This window comes from Mesitornis unicolor, unplaced genomic scaffold (genome assembly GCF_000695765.1).
Source record: "Mesitornis unicolor isolate BGI_N332 unplaced genomic scaffold, ASM69576v1 Scaffold41855, whole genome shotgun sequence".
In the NCBI taxonomy this organism is placed as follows: Eukaryota; Metazoa; Chordata; class Aves; order Mesitornithiformes; family Mesitornithidae; genus Mesitornis; species Mesitornis unicolor.
The window spans coordinates 14,975-31,598 of record NW_010184222.1 but is presented as its reverse complement, the minus strand read 5'-3'; positions in this window follow the sequence as shown (position 1 = coordinate 31,598).

The window sequence follows — 16,624 nt, the reverse complement described above, 5'->3', positions numbered from 1 at the left end:
AGGCAGAAGGAATCATAGCAATAGGGTCATCTGACCTGCTGCCTATTTTGGGTTCCACTGGTTGGATATCCTACCCATAGCTTTATTTAAGATTTAATGTTTTGTTCCAAATATATGTTCTTAACTTTAAGGTTATAAAGAATAGTGCATCATTACCTTCCTAAATCATTCAATAGGGTTTTGAACCTTCCAGTTCTGAGTGTTTTAGATCATCCACTGTAGGAAATGCTTACATGGCTGGCATTAATTTATCTTACTGGTTAGAGCAGAATCTGCCTATGATAAAATTTGGCTAATGGGGCAATAGAAATGAAAACCAGTTCACTGTGATTCTCTGAAGCATCTTCACGTCCAAAGACTTTCTGGGAAAAAACAATCACAGAGTTTTTTTGGTGTGGAAATTCAGAAATGACTCTGAATATACCCAGAAAGACCTTGAACACAAGCACGTAGAATCACAGAATGTTAGGAGTTGGAAGGGATCTCAAACGATCATCCAGTCCAACACCCCTGCCAGAGCAGGATCACCTAGACTAGGTCACACAGGAATGTGTCCAGGTGGGTTTTGAATGTCTCCAGAGGAGGAGACTCCACAACCTTTCTGGGCAGCATGTTCCAGTGCTATTTCAGAAGCCACTTTTAAGATACAGTGTTATTTAACTTGTCAGCTCAAGATTCATGTTAGAAACTGAAACCTTCTCAGAAGAAACACAATTCCAAAAATCATAGGTGAAAAAAGTATGTTAAGACAACTTGTTACTATTTCTACCAACTCAGACTGCAAAGCATTGCTAGCTGCAGTGTCCCATCTACTTTCCAAACCAGCTGCTTGAATTTCCACCATTTTGTGGATTGAAGGTGAAGGAGAAAAATTGAACTTTATTCTATAGCTCAACAAGTGGTATTTTTTATGTGAATATATTTCAAACTGTTATTGGTCATTTCATCCAAATACAGAACACTATTATGGACTCACTGCAGTGTGAACTTGAAAAAGAAAATTACACCCAAGTTTTTGACCCAGGCAAACGCAGCAGTGCTTAACCACTTGCTCTGATTGTGTAAGCCAATAGCTTATCCGTAAGGGAGAAGAGTAGAGGTAATGGTTCAAGATCTGTTTCAGTCCCCAGCTAGTTTGCTTCTGCATCTGCCATTCAGATTGTTGCAAACATTTGAAGAAGCCCAAGGGCCAGAGAAGGAAAAAGTTTCTTAATTTCTCCAGGACATTCTTACTATTACAGACTCATGAGGAATAATCCCAGTTCTTGACTCCTCCCTTGACAACTCTGAGTTTACCCAGCATCATTGTTTCTTCTTCAAATTCTCCCCATGAAAACCTCATGAAGAAGATATTTCAAAGCTTGAAAATATATTCCCAAGAAACCTGTACTTTGAGGACATAGGAACAAAACCCCCTTCCTTGAAGCTGAATGTGCACAAAGTGAGAATAATGGAGGAACAGAGGAAGGGTTGGGATCTTGCATGGCAAGATCTTCTGGCCCGGTATTTAAGAATTCACTCACCTTCCCTGGTGCAGGTTTCTCTTCCAGAGAAATGTATTGAAACATTAGACTCTGGCTGATACTCTTCAGGTGTGAGTTGCTTGTGTTTGCTGTGTGAGCCTGTGGAGATTCATTAATGGCCACTGGTGATAAAGCACTTTGACACCTGTCCCTGGGCACATTTCAGAGAAACCAGCATGCATTTTCTGGTTTTCATTGCAGACCCTCTGCAGAAAAAAACTAGTATTTGTGAACTTGCTGGCTCCATCATGTGTCCTCCAGACAACACTGCAAGGGGGAAAACACTCCTCACTTTTTTCATGCTTCTAAGCTTAGAAATGAAAACACGTCTGTTTTAAAACAAACACTTTGAGTTACAAAAGACTGCAATGCCTCTGATGACTACAGCTGCACTGCCTGGCTGTGAATGACAAGGCACACCTGCTCTTTATGATAAGAAAATCAACCATAGTAAACTGGTCTTGTTTTGTTTTATGCTGTCAAAGCTGAACTAGAATATTTTTTTAACTCACCACTTTTTTACAATAATGATGACTGTAGTTAACAGATTGAAACATGGCTGCTAGATTCCACATCAAGCCTAACTCTACTTCTTTTTCATTATCTTGCTATGTTTTTGTGCAAGTTACATAATTTTCTCCCTTGGTTTCTCAGCCGCAATTTATCTAGGCATGCAAACAGTAGCCCACACTCCATTTTCACAGCACACTCCTTTGAGAGTCCTTCATTATGTCTGTGCTTACATACACTGGTTTCCGTTAGATGTTTCTGGAGATGCACAACACTTAACGTCCATACATAAAAGGCCATTAAAGCATTAAGAGCAATAAGGGGCTAACCAGGCAGTTGCAGAACACAAATATCACAGCTTGTGTATCACAGAAATTAAATGGTGAGCATGGTCTTGAGTATACGCATTGGGAGCTCAGAATTTGTTTTTCTGCCTCTTATAATATTTTTGACTCTTAACTATTAAGTCCAGGCCAAATTAGATCACCTGATAATGACAGCTGTGCAGTGACTACAGAACAAGCTGCAGGAGTTCACATTTCTTCCATAAAGAGCAGCTCTGTGCCTCATTGTCGAAGATATATTAAGGGATAAGCCAGTCCCCAAAGAAGGCAGTGACATTTTTCCTACAGCTTTTAAAGGCATTTTGGCCAGTTTTCAATATAGAGACAGTAGAAAGATTGCCACTGACTTCAGCCCGGACAGACTGGTTTTTTGGAAAGCAAATGGAGAATGCAAGCCTTTTCATCTCAGGCCTCTTTATGACCACCTTTTGCATACTTTGTCCTTGGTAAGAAAACTTGAACTGGCAAAACTATGCACACACTATGTTCAACCAGAATCTGAATTCCGTGCTTTGGCTTGCTGAATAGCAATCATTGCAAGGCTATGTTTGCAATGGTTTCCCGGCTGGGAAAGGATAGTGCAACTGCATAGCTGGAATTTGGAGCTGATGGGAGTTCATCTCTGCTCTGGGGTCAACTGATTAGCAATAGCTGGCAATATCTGAGCTCTTTTATACAGATCCAAAAGGGACCAAGAGATGAGAAAGCCTAGGATAGGTTTGGAAACAAGTAAGTGAAAAGTTATCTAACATTTAAACACAGGGTTTACATCTAGAGGCAACATGCAATGTATATGCAGATCTAATGTTGTGTATCATAAGATATTGGGTTGTGTAGTGCTAGTCCAGCTTCAGTGGGTTTGGACCACTTTGGAACAAATAGTGTTTAGAGATTCACAAATAAAGGTTTATTGATGGAGTAATTAGAATTACTGTTGCTGCAGAAAAATAAACAAAGCACAGAAGCCCTTTCTCAAGCCATTACAAGGTCTCTAAATCCAAATTCTGTCTATCTTTTCCTACTATATTAGTTAGTATAATAAAAAAACATTGTCTGCATCCACAGACTTTATCCCACTTTACATAAGCACTTTGATCTACATCAAATAACAAAACCGTAAAACAAACTGTAGGCACATCTTTATATCCTTGTAAAACCACTTGAAAATGTTCCCATAGGGCTTCAAAGCCAAACAGTTAAAGAGGTACCAAATTCACTACTTTGGGTGCATTGTTGCCAAAATACTCACAGAGGGTGGACAAAATAATGCTATTTTCCAACCAGATATATTGGAAGTATGTCTACAAACATCTTATAAACAGTGAATTCTCCTTTCAGACTAGATTACTAACTAAAGATGTGATTAACTCCAGACAATATCTGAATTTGTTCATAAGGACTCCTGGCTGAAAAATAAGTAGGAAAATAAAAATAGCCGTTCAGCAATATATTATTTAAATATGTACTCATTTTGGTTAATTGCTTGATTTGGGGTTTGTTGTGTTTGGTTTGATTTGGTTTGGTTTGGTTTGGTTTTTAATAGAAAACAAATTATGGTAAAAAGTTTATTTTCACACTCTCAAAAATTGTGTCTTTCTTTTTTATGTTAGGAATACTTCATTTCAACACTGATTTCAGTATTTTTCTTTTACAATCTTTAAAAGTTGACAAATAAGACATACCTTGTTTTGGGATACATGAAACACTACACTCAGTTTTGTTTTGTTTTGTTTTACTTAAAGTTTCAACAGGTTAATGTAGAGTTTAGCTGTTATTGTTGCTGTATCCAGTTTTGTTGAGCAGTTTCTAAATCTTTAACTGTAGTTCTAATGGCATTACTTTTCAAAAATAGAATTAACTGGAATGCCATGTTAAATTCCATAAACGCAGAGATTATTCATGGATCTAAAATGTTATAACATTCAGGAGTTGTATAGGTCAGAGATAATTCATTTGAACATAGTATCAAAAATATCACATAATATAACAATGTGATTTTTAGGTGTCTAAACAATTTTTCACTGTTCTAGTTTCCTTAGGAGAGTTGGAAAATTTCTTGGAGACTAACTGTGTGGATCACATTGTTTAAAGGATGTTAAAATGGCTTTCTCTTTCTATAGAGATTTTAAGATTTTTCCAGTTGGCCTATAATTAAAATGAGAAGCAGCAGTGCTGTCTTTGTTCAGAGCAAATTCCAAAATCATTAGCATAAAAAGAAGTGAAAGATGTTTCTATTTCTAGTGAAAGAAAACATTTTAACATCTGAAGATAATTTAGACTCAGTATTTCACTATATCATTAACAAATCGTATTGACATTTTAAGACAAAATATTTTTATTCTGATGCACATTTTTAAAATACATCTGATTAGTTTAATAAAAGACTGGAAAAATTTCAGGACTATCATTTTCTGGTATCTTTTTTCATAACAACATATATTTCAAATTTTTGTGTGTGAAGAAATTTTTAATAGCTTGTTACCTAACTATTAGGTACAAAGAACATCTTACATCATCTTTTTACACTGGACGAGGACAAACATTGCTTTGCATAGATAGTCTTTTCAGTGGTGATAGCTTTTCTACATTAACCATTTGGAGCAGAAGGATGTTTAGAATTCCTCTTTACCCAAATTCATCTGTTAAAAATTGCACAGATCGCTTCTTCATATTATACAGAAAATGTCTTGTAATTAAAATATTTTAAATCTCATTGGTGCTACAGGTTTGCAACCCTAGCAGCTGCAACTGGAAGAACGAAGGAGTCACTTGAGAGAGATTCAATCTGAGAAGTCTACTAAACACTTCAGGTTTATCTACAACCTGCTTAGCAAGCTTGTACCTACCAGAGATGAGAAAATGTCATTTATGTTTATTGAAGGCCACCCGGAAGGACAGAATACTGCACATCCAGTTGAGGAATTCCAACACCATTACAGAGAAAAGAAATAAGCAGCAGTCATTTCCCTCAGCATGTTCCTTCTCTGTATGCTAGGCACTTCTCTCTGAATGCAAAAGAGCTTAAAGGTGGGACTTCTGGATAGGTACTAAAGGTTATAAACCTTTTGATTATAACAGCTTTCCATTAAGCACCTTCTTTGTCTCCAATATGTGACCTTCCATTTATTTTTATTTTTAAGGGCTATTGTATTCTATGAAATGAAAATTAGTTACAGTGAAAGAGTTTTTTCAGGTTTTTTCCTCCATTTTTCACAAAAAGGTAACTCATGCAAAATGATACAAAGAAAATTAGATACCAAAGGAGTGAACTTTCATATATTTGTCTGGTCTGAATGACTACATAAAATTACATATTTAAGCCATATTCTAAATTATGGGTGAAAAAAAGAAAAAATAATAGGCAGTAAAATGACAATTTGAAATTAGAGACTGAGTTAAGAAGAAGTAATTAAAGGTTTATGGAAAATTTAAAAAGAAAAATTATTTTTCCAGTACTTTGTAGGTATCTGCTGAATATATTGAACAGCAGAAGCAATCATTATGGAAAGTAAAATTTCTTTAACATAGAAAACTGTGAAAACTTAATCTTTCAGCCATTTGTTTGTAGGTTACAACATTTAAAAAAAATCAAAACCAAACCAAACAAAAAACCTATCCCCAAAAAAGAAAAATCAAAACAAAGCCCCAGAAACCAAAACCAGGCACTAAATTTTCTTTCTGTTTTGATATTATATGGATCGATAATTTGCTCAGATCTGAAGCAGTTGATTAGCTGTCATAGTCTGACCTCACATCCTCAGTGGTCTGCATGTGAGGAATTGTCTCTGTGAACAGAAATAAAGGCTTTTTTTCCTCCATTTTTCCACCCAGAACTGCAGTAGAAGTTCTGTATATAGATCATTTTCAGTATATTTTGAGCATAAAGGATCCATGCTTTGCGCATGTATAGTATTTTCTTCAGTATTATGAATTGAAAACAATTTTTTTTCTCAGTATAGTTAGAAAGCTATAGAAACTGAATGAGTGTTTTCCAAATACTTTGCAACATGCATATTTGCCCCAGATGTCACCCCTCAGTTGTGATTCTTGGTATCTGATATCCATTTTCATTGTACCATATAGCACAAGTTATGGCCATACTTTCTTTTCTTCAGAATTTTCAAGAGCTTTATGTTTTTTCCGGGCTATGAAAAATGGAGTGAGTTATACTTGCCACAGATGAAGAAACACTATTTTTTACCCATTAATGAATGCTTTTAAAGAATTTCATGTTTAGATAGCAGCATGTTGCCATTTGTCTTACACGCTGTGTTGCAATGACCCGTTCAGTTCAGAACCATGATAAGTTACAGGCACAGGACATTGGGCTCAAGGAAAAACAAGGTAGTCCCTGGCTGTAGTTTAAACTCTGGCAGCTGGCACTCCCTGACATGCTAAATTAAAGCACTTTACAGTGATGCATCAAGCAGATCCAAGGGCAGAATACGGCCCTGAGGAAGCAACAGTTTCAAGAGATGGAAGATGCCATCTGCCATTGCTTCCTTGTCTTAAAAACAGAGAGTCTCTGTTTTCCCTTTACTCTCCACAATTTCCCAGCACTTTATGTTTTCATGAAAGCTACTAGCATTAAATACATCAAACTCCATTCACTCCAAGCACCCCTGGATAGCTTGCTTATTTCCCCAGCCTCCAGTCTGACTTGCCGGAGAGGGTCTGCCAGCCCAGCCTGTTCAATAGCCATCTCCATGAGTCATAATACAGCAGCTCCAGATGGAAGACAGGGCAAACATCTCCCTCCAGACTTATCACCAATTCAGTTTCCATCAATCAACCAGCAGCTGGGAGTGAAGAATCATTTGCTGTTTTGCCTGGCTCGCTCATGCCAAAGAATCAGTACATTAGAGCCGTGCTTTCTTTTGCATCCAGTCCTTGGGGAAAGCAAAGCCTGAAGCCTCTCACAGATTTCCCACATGACCACTCATCCCACCACCTTCAAGCATCATGCCAAATTTAGTGTACGAAGGGGATTGTGTCTTAGTGTTTTAACTTGGCATTTTTAATTCTGAGAATGAAGCTTTCTGGCTTGTCAAGCCAGGCATGTGGTTTACAGGTGAGATCTAGTCAGTCTCCCCTCCATCCAAAAAACAGAGGAGCCTTACATGTATAATTCTAATGGCACAGAAGCAAGTGACTGGCAAGCCAAAGGCACGTCTGGGTTAACATGTGGGAGGCAAGCACACTGAATAAATGTGATTGCTCATGCCCATTCTGCAGCTGGTAGAAGTAGTAGGAGTTGGCTGGTGAGCTGCGATAATGGTGAGAATCTAGTTTCTGCTCTGTAGTAGCAGACGTGGCAGGAGGTGGCTGTTACTTAAGCCAAGACAAAAATGGAGAGTGAGCAGTTGGAGCACTCCGGCAGCAACGTTTTGGCATAAACCTGCACAGAAAATGCTACACCATGCCAGCGTGACCTGCTGAGCGGTGCTCTCAGCCATCACCTGTGTGTGTGGATGGCTGCAGAGGCTGATACTTTGGAGGATATGAAAGAAAAAAAATGCGTGAAAAAGAAATACATAGCCTGAATAGTGTCTTCTAATCTGTTACAAACACAAGCAGTAAACACCAGAGAATACTTCTTTGCTCAGAATTATGTGGGCTGGCAGATAGAGCCCTAGGTTTCCTTTGACTTAATAACCCTCCTGCCCCCGAACAAGGATGTTTGCTTTTAATAGGGCATCATGGGCCTGCCTAAGTGGGAACGGGCACCTGGTCTGCAGGGGAATGCCTGACTGCTGTTTTCAGGAAGGACATTCAGTGTCCCAAATTTGCCTCTCCATATTGTGAGCAGGCCTGGAAGTCAGAAGTGTCCATTTTTTGTGATATTTTTAAAGCATTAACCCAGGCATTTCTGTCACTCAATGAATAACATGAGGGAGCTGAAAGAGATCTAGACCACACAAAGTATTTCCATTTTAGGGGCTTCTGTCTGATGAAAGCTCAATCTGATTCTTACCCTTGGCTAACTATGCCACGTTGTTACTTTCCTGTGCTGCCTGGACAAAGCAGGCAGGATCACTTTGCATAATTTCAAATATATTTGTCTGTTAAAAAATTGACTTAAATATTATTGGCGTTGTATATCTGGGGAAAAGGGAACAGTGAGCAGATAAAAAGAAAATCATACACTGCAGGACAGAGGAGCAAAAATGTCAACCCAAGAGGGAAAAAAACCAATAAAGAAATTCATCTGGGAAATGAAATAGTGCTATATACAAATTGCATATATAGAAAGAAAAAGAGAAGAAGGAAATCTGCTTCTGTAGGCTAGCCTTTTGTGAGCAACACTTTTATCCCTAGCTTCTATACAGGTAGCAGACCTTGCTTTTGCAGAAAACCATGCATTAGGAAGAGAAAAACTGAATCACCTATGGGGAAAAAGAGAAAGGCCATAGGGCTAAATCATAGGAGTCAAAGATTTGAAACTTTGAACTAAAGGTACAAAGCCAAAAACTTTGGTGACGAATTCATAAATTCTACATAGTTGCTCCATTCAATATAAGACATTGTTCGCTGTCTCTAGTCCTGGGAAATGTTTTATTCACCTAGAAACCTCTCTTCAGTCTGTCCGAAATAGTATTTTAGTTCTAAGATACAGGGATGTCATTAAATAGAGGGCATCTGACATTGCCGTAGGGCTTCCCAATTGAAAGAATGCTCTATCATATGAGGAAATTTGGCATCATTGTATAGTTACTATCTACTGATGTCACAAAAAATTATACTTTCTTGGCACTTTTTGCACTTTGGAGTCTCCAGGGAAATAAGGCAGATCACAGCTGAGTCAAGATTCCAAATTGTCAATCAGAAGGAAAGAGGTTTTCAACATTTTAAGAAAGGCAAGTGGATCACACCCCAGTTTTAACCAAAGGAGTGGAATAGCAAAGAAAGCCAGCTGGAATCTAACTTCGACCCTTTTTCTGACTTCCCATAGCAGCACTGAAGAGATCTTTTGTACCTTATTGACAAGACTCTCTAAGATTTTAATATCCCCTCCTCCACCCCCATCTCCCTTTTCCCCAGCCTCATAATCACAGGAAGCCTGTGTGCCACTCAGTAATAAAGCAAGCTTGTTTGTAGTTTTAAAATTGTCTCTGTTTCCTTAGAACATTGTTCTGCTCATTCTTAAAATTTCTTCTCCTAACCCACCCGTCAAAATTCAAAAATGTCATGTTAATGTTTTATAGGCAGACTCCTCCTGGCTTCTTCTTAGAAACAGTAACATCCCTGAATAATTTATACCAGTGTGTTTCTGCTCTACTTTTTTTCCTAGAGTTCTGCAAGCTTCCATGATGGAGAGGGAGGAGGAATCAAATAAGCAAATGCTAGCAGATATCTACCTCTGCATCCAGTATTTGTCCTCCATCACCACCCCTGTCTAGAAAGACGGGAAAGGAAATTCTTCTCTCAGAAATGTTAAAGGATGAACACAAGTTCAAGACTAGCAGGGCTTTCCAATTACAGCTACCAGGATCACAGTAGGTAAAATCAGGTTGAGAGAACACCTGCTTCTCAATATTGCATGGGAACTGAAAGATGTTTTAGTGAAATATGGGGTATAGAAGGAGTTTGGCCATGCAGTGATCTCCACCCAGGGTCTTACATTGCCTCCCAAGCTGTTCTGTAACTTAAACCATTTACGCCTTTGCTGGAGCAAATTTTAGAACAAAATAGATCAAAGCAAAAACACACATACAAAAACCACACCCTCCCCCTCCCCGTCAAAAGAAAGAAAACTATTAATATAACCTGCAAAGGCTGCAGGACTGCTGGAGTACTGGAGTCTCCTTTCTTTAATCTGAAGCACAGAGCATGAGAAAGGGGCGGGGAAGGCGCAGGTGTGGGGGCTGGGCTGGAAACCCCCTGGCAGAAGCCACTGATAGGGCAACTGTGGCTTCCAGCCTTCCCCAGAAGGCAAATGCCTCCATTCAGGGAGAGATGGCTGGCACACGAGGGCAGCCCAGACTTGTCACCCAGCCGTTTATTGCACCAGCCAGCTCAATGCCAAGCCAGCATCAAGGGCACTCTCCATGACAGGGCTAGTGTTTGCCTCTGCCTGTTCGCTCAGATCCCGGTGTGAGACCCGTGGTGCAAAGGCCCCAGTTCGCAGTAACCATCCTGCTTCTTCCTGCAAGGCTGCTGTCAGCGTGCATGGAGACAAACCTTCTGATCTCCGCATTTTGGATTTATGACTACCTACGCCAAATGAATGAGCTCCTCAATCACACTTCCTAAATACAGGTATGAAAACCTGAGCTGTATTATTTCCTAGCTTCCTGTTTGTTACAGTAGAATCCAAGAGGTTAATATAAGCTTCTAGCTGCCTAGAGATGTGAGTCTTCTCCCCAGCTCTGCCCTGTGCCAAAGAGCCTGGTGGTTCAAACTGGGGAGGCAGAGGTGGCTGTTTCTAATGCTACACAGGCCACATCACTGTGCTCACTACAAAAACTAGTACACCTAAGCCTTGGTGGCTTCATTCACCATGTGAACTTTGAAAAAGTCTTTTGTAAAGTTTATACCAATAGAGTCTCCTGTGCCACACAAGGGAAAGTAGTCAAACAGCCAAAGGAATTTGTGTCTTTGAAAATTCGTTTCTTTGGTTTCTTTGAATTATTGTTTTCTAGCTGAGATCAACAAATGACATTTAAATCTTAATGGATTTGCATGTTGTCACACGGAGACCCAGCCTTTTAGCCTCATTATCTTGGAAACATCTGGAGGAAGACTTCAAGTGTTTAGCTGCCACACATTGTTGACTGCAGTGCTGGTTTTTAGACCAGAAATCGTTACCCACATCTTTGCTTAACTTTTTATCTCACCTTCATCCACTTAAGGCAGATAAAGAACTTTCAGTGCTTTACACTGCAAGTCAAAAGTAAGTCTGCAGTTTGTACAGGCCATTCCTAATCTATTAACTGAACCTGGTAACAGTGCATCTGCAGTTACACGGTAAAATCTTTCAGCTGAACATCCTGAAATCTGAGTTTCCCGTAATGGCATTTTAAAAGCTAGCCCAAAATGCTGCTCAGGATACTGTTTATTAAACGCTTTCAACACTTCTGAAACCAAATACTTGACTTGGATGACTACGTGACTCAGCCTTTTCCTTATCAATTTCTCAAAAGTACAGAGACTATATAACTTCATTGCAGTTGTTGAAACATGCTAGCCCACTTCATATATCTTTACCAGTAGTGCAGGACTTGTTAACAGTGAGGCCAAAACATCACAAAACTGTAGCAACTAACTCCATGATACATTTCTCCATCTTTCTCTGTGAAACTAGTAATAATAGATTCTAGTTTCCTACAACTATTTGGTAGTGGTACCTAAGTTATCCTGTAATGTAAAGCTTTCTCTGTAAAAATTTCTCTGTTACTTCTAAAGAATAAACTCATATCTTTGACTGAAGCATGGAAATACCATAAAGAAAATTGCTATTTCCTTATTCAAAAAACCTATTTGAAGTACCGGAAGGTTTCTTAACTGCCTTCATAGCCACAGAAATGTATTCATGTTGAGAGTATAAAACTGTAAATTTTAATTTTAGAAGGACAGAAGTTTAATTTTGCTCATAAAACATAAAAGATAATAAAGTAAGGGGTCAGATGTTTTAGCCTTAAGAAACAGCACCATTATGATTTAGATATCAGTCATAAGTTAACTCCAAATCAATATTTGACACTTGCACTATGTTTAAATTATGTTGCTGTAAAGTACCTTAAGAATTCACTGTTGAGAATGCAGTTATTCACATCAGGCTGAAGAAGTGCCAGTGTAATAAACAATTTATAACTGTAAGTATGTTTCTCACAATAAAGCTCCAAAATTCATCCTAAATAAATCTTGTGTAATATCTCATTATAACTCGTAATTTAGTTATATAAAGAATTAAAGAAATAAATTATGGGTTTTCTCTAATACTCTGGATGCTTTATCTCTGCCCTTAAGAGTCATTTCACATGATAATTGATTGCTGGAATCACATCTCTTATCTCAAGGGTAAGAAAAACTTCACAAAATTATTTTAGACCTTTGGGACCTATAAGAGGATGTGATATGCACTGATCAGACCTCCAGAAACCACAAGTATAGTGAAATCTCTTACCACGGTATGAGGCAGAGATTAGCAAATACATTTCCTTTATTAGCAGGACAATTGATTAGACGATGCTCCTGAAGTAGAGTGAGTAAATGTTTTTGAGAGTCAGACGTGCAGTAATACAACCATGTACCATTGTGGTGCTGGGATGGGGAGAGCTGTTTCATCCTACCGCTGACCCTACATAGCAATCTGTGGCATTATGGGCTGTACAGGGCTAAAGCTACAAGCACGATGGGAAAAGAGCTTGAAATAGGAATGCTTCCAACTTTTGGCTAATTCAGTCAGTTTGACAGTAAAAATTAGCCTTGCCAAGCTGAATTAAAATTAGCTAGAACATTTTAGACATTAGTAATGGCTTTGGTTAGGACTAGTTTTTCCTGTGAGGCCAAAAAAAGCTTAATAAACTTCAAAGTGAAAAGGGTAAAATGAAACATCCATACAAACCTAAAGATGTAAATGGATAACTGATCCATAAACCAATTCATTTATTGCTCAGAATTCTCTGCTTCCTTCTTCATCTCTTTTAGTTATACTATCCTGAGAAGTGTTAACTTACCCAAGTCCTTCATCGACTTCTGCTAGTACAGAAAGCCAATGGCACCAGGAATGGGCCTTCTACTACTGCAAACTGAAGTCGTAAAATGTCTCAAAGATCACAGGAAAAGAACTGAGCAGGGAATAAACACTTGCGTAAACAAAGCCTTTTTTTGCAGAATTTCCAAGGCAAGAACAGTGTCTTGGTTGTGTGTGAGCTCCAGTGTGCATTTGTGACATTTCAGAAATCAGAGGTCTCATCCACATCAAAAGTCAGAAAGATCCCAGCTAGGAACTGCTCTTTTCAAATGGCTGTAGCCAGATGACAGCAGCTACCCCAGTTGGTCAGCCTGAAGCTGGTTGTGGTATTCCTACACACATCTACAGCATGCAAACAAATACTTGAAGTTAGCCACTAGTGTTTGCTTTACAGGATTGTAAGCAAAGGCAGAGGTTTTCTTAAAGACAACTGATAGTGATGAAATTTCCTCAGTTTTGGTCTCCAATGTGTGTTTACTTTTTGAGGCAGACTGCCCAGGAGTCAGTCTCTCATGTAGTCACAGTAGTGTATGTAGTACATTTCTATAATTTATCTATTATAGTCTCACAGGAAAATGCTTGATCAATATTAAGACCCTGATGTCAGGAATTTAGGGAATCATGACAATGTCTTGTGTTATGCCATTAATTAATTTCTCTTCCCAACACCCCTTCCCGCAGAAACAGGCCTGTGTTTCTCCTTCAGAGAAGATGTTTGTGATGTAACAGCTCTCATAGCTCATTTCTTCCAAATTCTAGTGCCTTATTAATCTGATTATAGTAATATTATTCATTCATAGTTGAAGGGTCTCAGAGATTTGTATTGTGTCCTTTCTCATTAACTCTGACAGCAGTCTCTCAGCTGTGTTAGGAATCTACCTTATTATCTTAATTCAATACATATGCATGTGGCAGAGAGACAGTTAAATAGATCAGAGAAGATCTGTGGGCTTCTAACTCATTCCTGGATGTGTCTCTTTCCATAAATGGTCTGGTATCTGGCAGGGATGAGAGTATGGATGGGAGCCAGCTTACTAAGAAGACAGGCAACGCTGATGGTGCAACAGCCGGCAGAGGAGACACAGGTACTATCTAAGTGTTGTGATAACAGTGTGGCTTCAGGTGACATTGCTGGCTTTGGAGACCTGGTGCCTACATCTAGACGATGAAGTAAAAGGAATGGTGACATATACATTTTTGAAACTTTTTATTTTGGTGCAAAGTAACCCAGAGACAATGAGTTCTAGAAGAACTCACAAGTTCAGTTTTCATTCTTCTGGCTGCTGAGAGGGATGTGGAAATGAGATGCTGGCGATGGCATAGAGTGGATACGTTTTTGTTTAGAAGAAGCTGCCTCATAGGAAAAAAAACCCACTGAATGCATTCTGTTCTATTTTTGGTAATTTTAAATACTTGGCAGAGTAATGAAGGACTTTGGAATACAAACAGATTTTGCTGTTTGCAAATGTAAATATACTAATCATAGTATAAAAACATCCTAGTAATTTTTTTAAAATACCAAGAACAGAAAAAAATAAGGAGAGAAAAAACAATGCTGAAAACCATACATGACCAACAACAAAAACTTTAGCATGTTTAGATGTTCCTCTAAGCAGAGAGATATAATTATCCAGCTACAGAGAGAGACAGGAAATAAAAAGAAAACTGTTTTGATATTGCTGCATATATATGTGAATTCTCTAGAATTCAAAGTCCAATCAGTATACTCAGATATTTATATCAAAGTAATTAAAGAATGCAATGCAATATGCTTTTCTTTAATAATGTAAATAACACAACAAGCTTATGCAAAGAGTGTTTCTTACAAATTCAGCAGCAACTTTTTGTTTGCTCTGGAATGTTTTACCATTTTCTTTTCTAAAGACATGAACAATTGGAAAAGTATGATAAACACTTTGTACATGTCTTTTTTTTTTTTGAAGAGTTGCTTTGGGAATAATCTCAAGGCTCAAATTATTATTTTCTTTTTACTTTAGAAAAAGAACAGGAAAAACTCTTACCTCTCAGCGTAACTAAAAAGCCTTTTTGCTCTGTGGGAGTTCTAATCCTCCTGTAATAATATTGGTAAAGGACTAGGGGGAAGGGGAAGAAATAAAAAGTTGTTGTATACCTGTCTTCTCACATATCTGTCAAATTTTAGCAGAATTTATTTTGCTGAAAATAGTGGTGGGAGCCAAAGTACAGTTTCTATCACATATTTCAATTCTAGTGATATTCAGATACAGGAAATGGCTAAAATTCATTTCTAGGATACTGAATGCTTTAAATATACATTTTAATTTTCTCTATATCAACATAAGGAAGGACTGAATTCTTCAGCACAATGTAGCTGCAAAGATTAAAATGCCAAAGTGCTTTTCAGTGATTTCCCCAGCTTGCTTATACATGTCATTTCTCATATTGATTTTTTTTCTTTTGTATTAGTCATTCCTGAGAAGCCCGAGACTGAAAAAATGAATTACATGAACATACTGGTAGTAAGTGTGGACAGAATGAAGTCTTTTTCATAAACCCCAGTTTGCTCATTTTGTTTGAGCATATGCAGAGTTTTTCCAGGCAAATTTTTGCAGCAGGTAACCGAGGCAAGGGTCTGTCACACACTGGAGAACACATCTGGCCCAGATGTTGCTGGGACAGAATGGAAGGCACACAACTTTCCATAAAAATACACCACACAACTGTATTTCTTTGAGCACAGTGGCCCAACTCTTACATGTAGCATTTGTATCTGCTCCAGGATCCATAACTACAAATAGCTCACCACTGACTCGCAATGACCATGACAGCAAGGAGCAGCCGCGACACTACAGTGCTTTTTAGAGGAGTGAAACAGAAGCATGTAGGAGAGTATAAGGGGTGATCATTTGAATGAGCCATGCTCCATTTCAATGCACTGATAGTTTGTTGAGGCTGAACCACAATAAAATAACTCGCTCTGCTGGTTCAGTTCCTTGCATGCTATAAGTTACAAATCTACACAAAGAAAATTGCTGCTCATAGTCAAGTCATTCAGAGAGCAAGTACAAGATAAAATGAACAAAAAAATAAAGCAATACAAGTGATAGAAGGTTCCCTGTTGCCCTATCACATGTTTAGTATCCCTGCATATGCTCTTGAATGCAGATTAGGTGAGCAAATGCTCTCCAATAAGAGTCAAAAATAAACACTAGGGACTCCCTTATACTTACAGTTCAATTCCATTGCTCCATCACTTTCTGAAGAATGGAGAGTTTAAGAAAAATAGAGGTTCTTTCTTTCTAGTTGAACATTTTTAAGTTATCTTTTGTAAGACCACATAAAATGATTTGGTTCTCAAAGAATAACTGAATTACATAAACTTTACATAAAAGACATCTCAGTACAATTTATGTGAAATGAATTTCACAAGGACCAGTCTATTGTAGAGAATTCAGCTTGTCTCTTCCTGATCCTTTTATTCTATCTAAACATAGAAATTTATGTCAGTTCAAAAAAAATCTATTACTGTTTCTCATAACGGAATCCATTATTTTCCCTCAATGATCCATCAG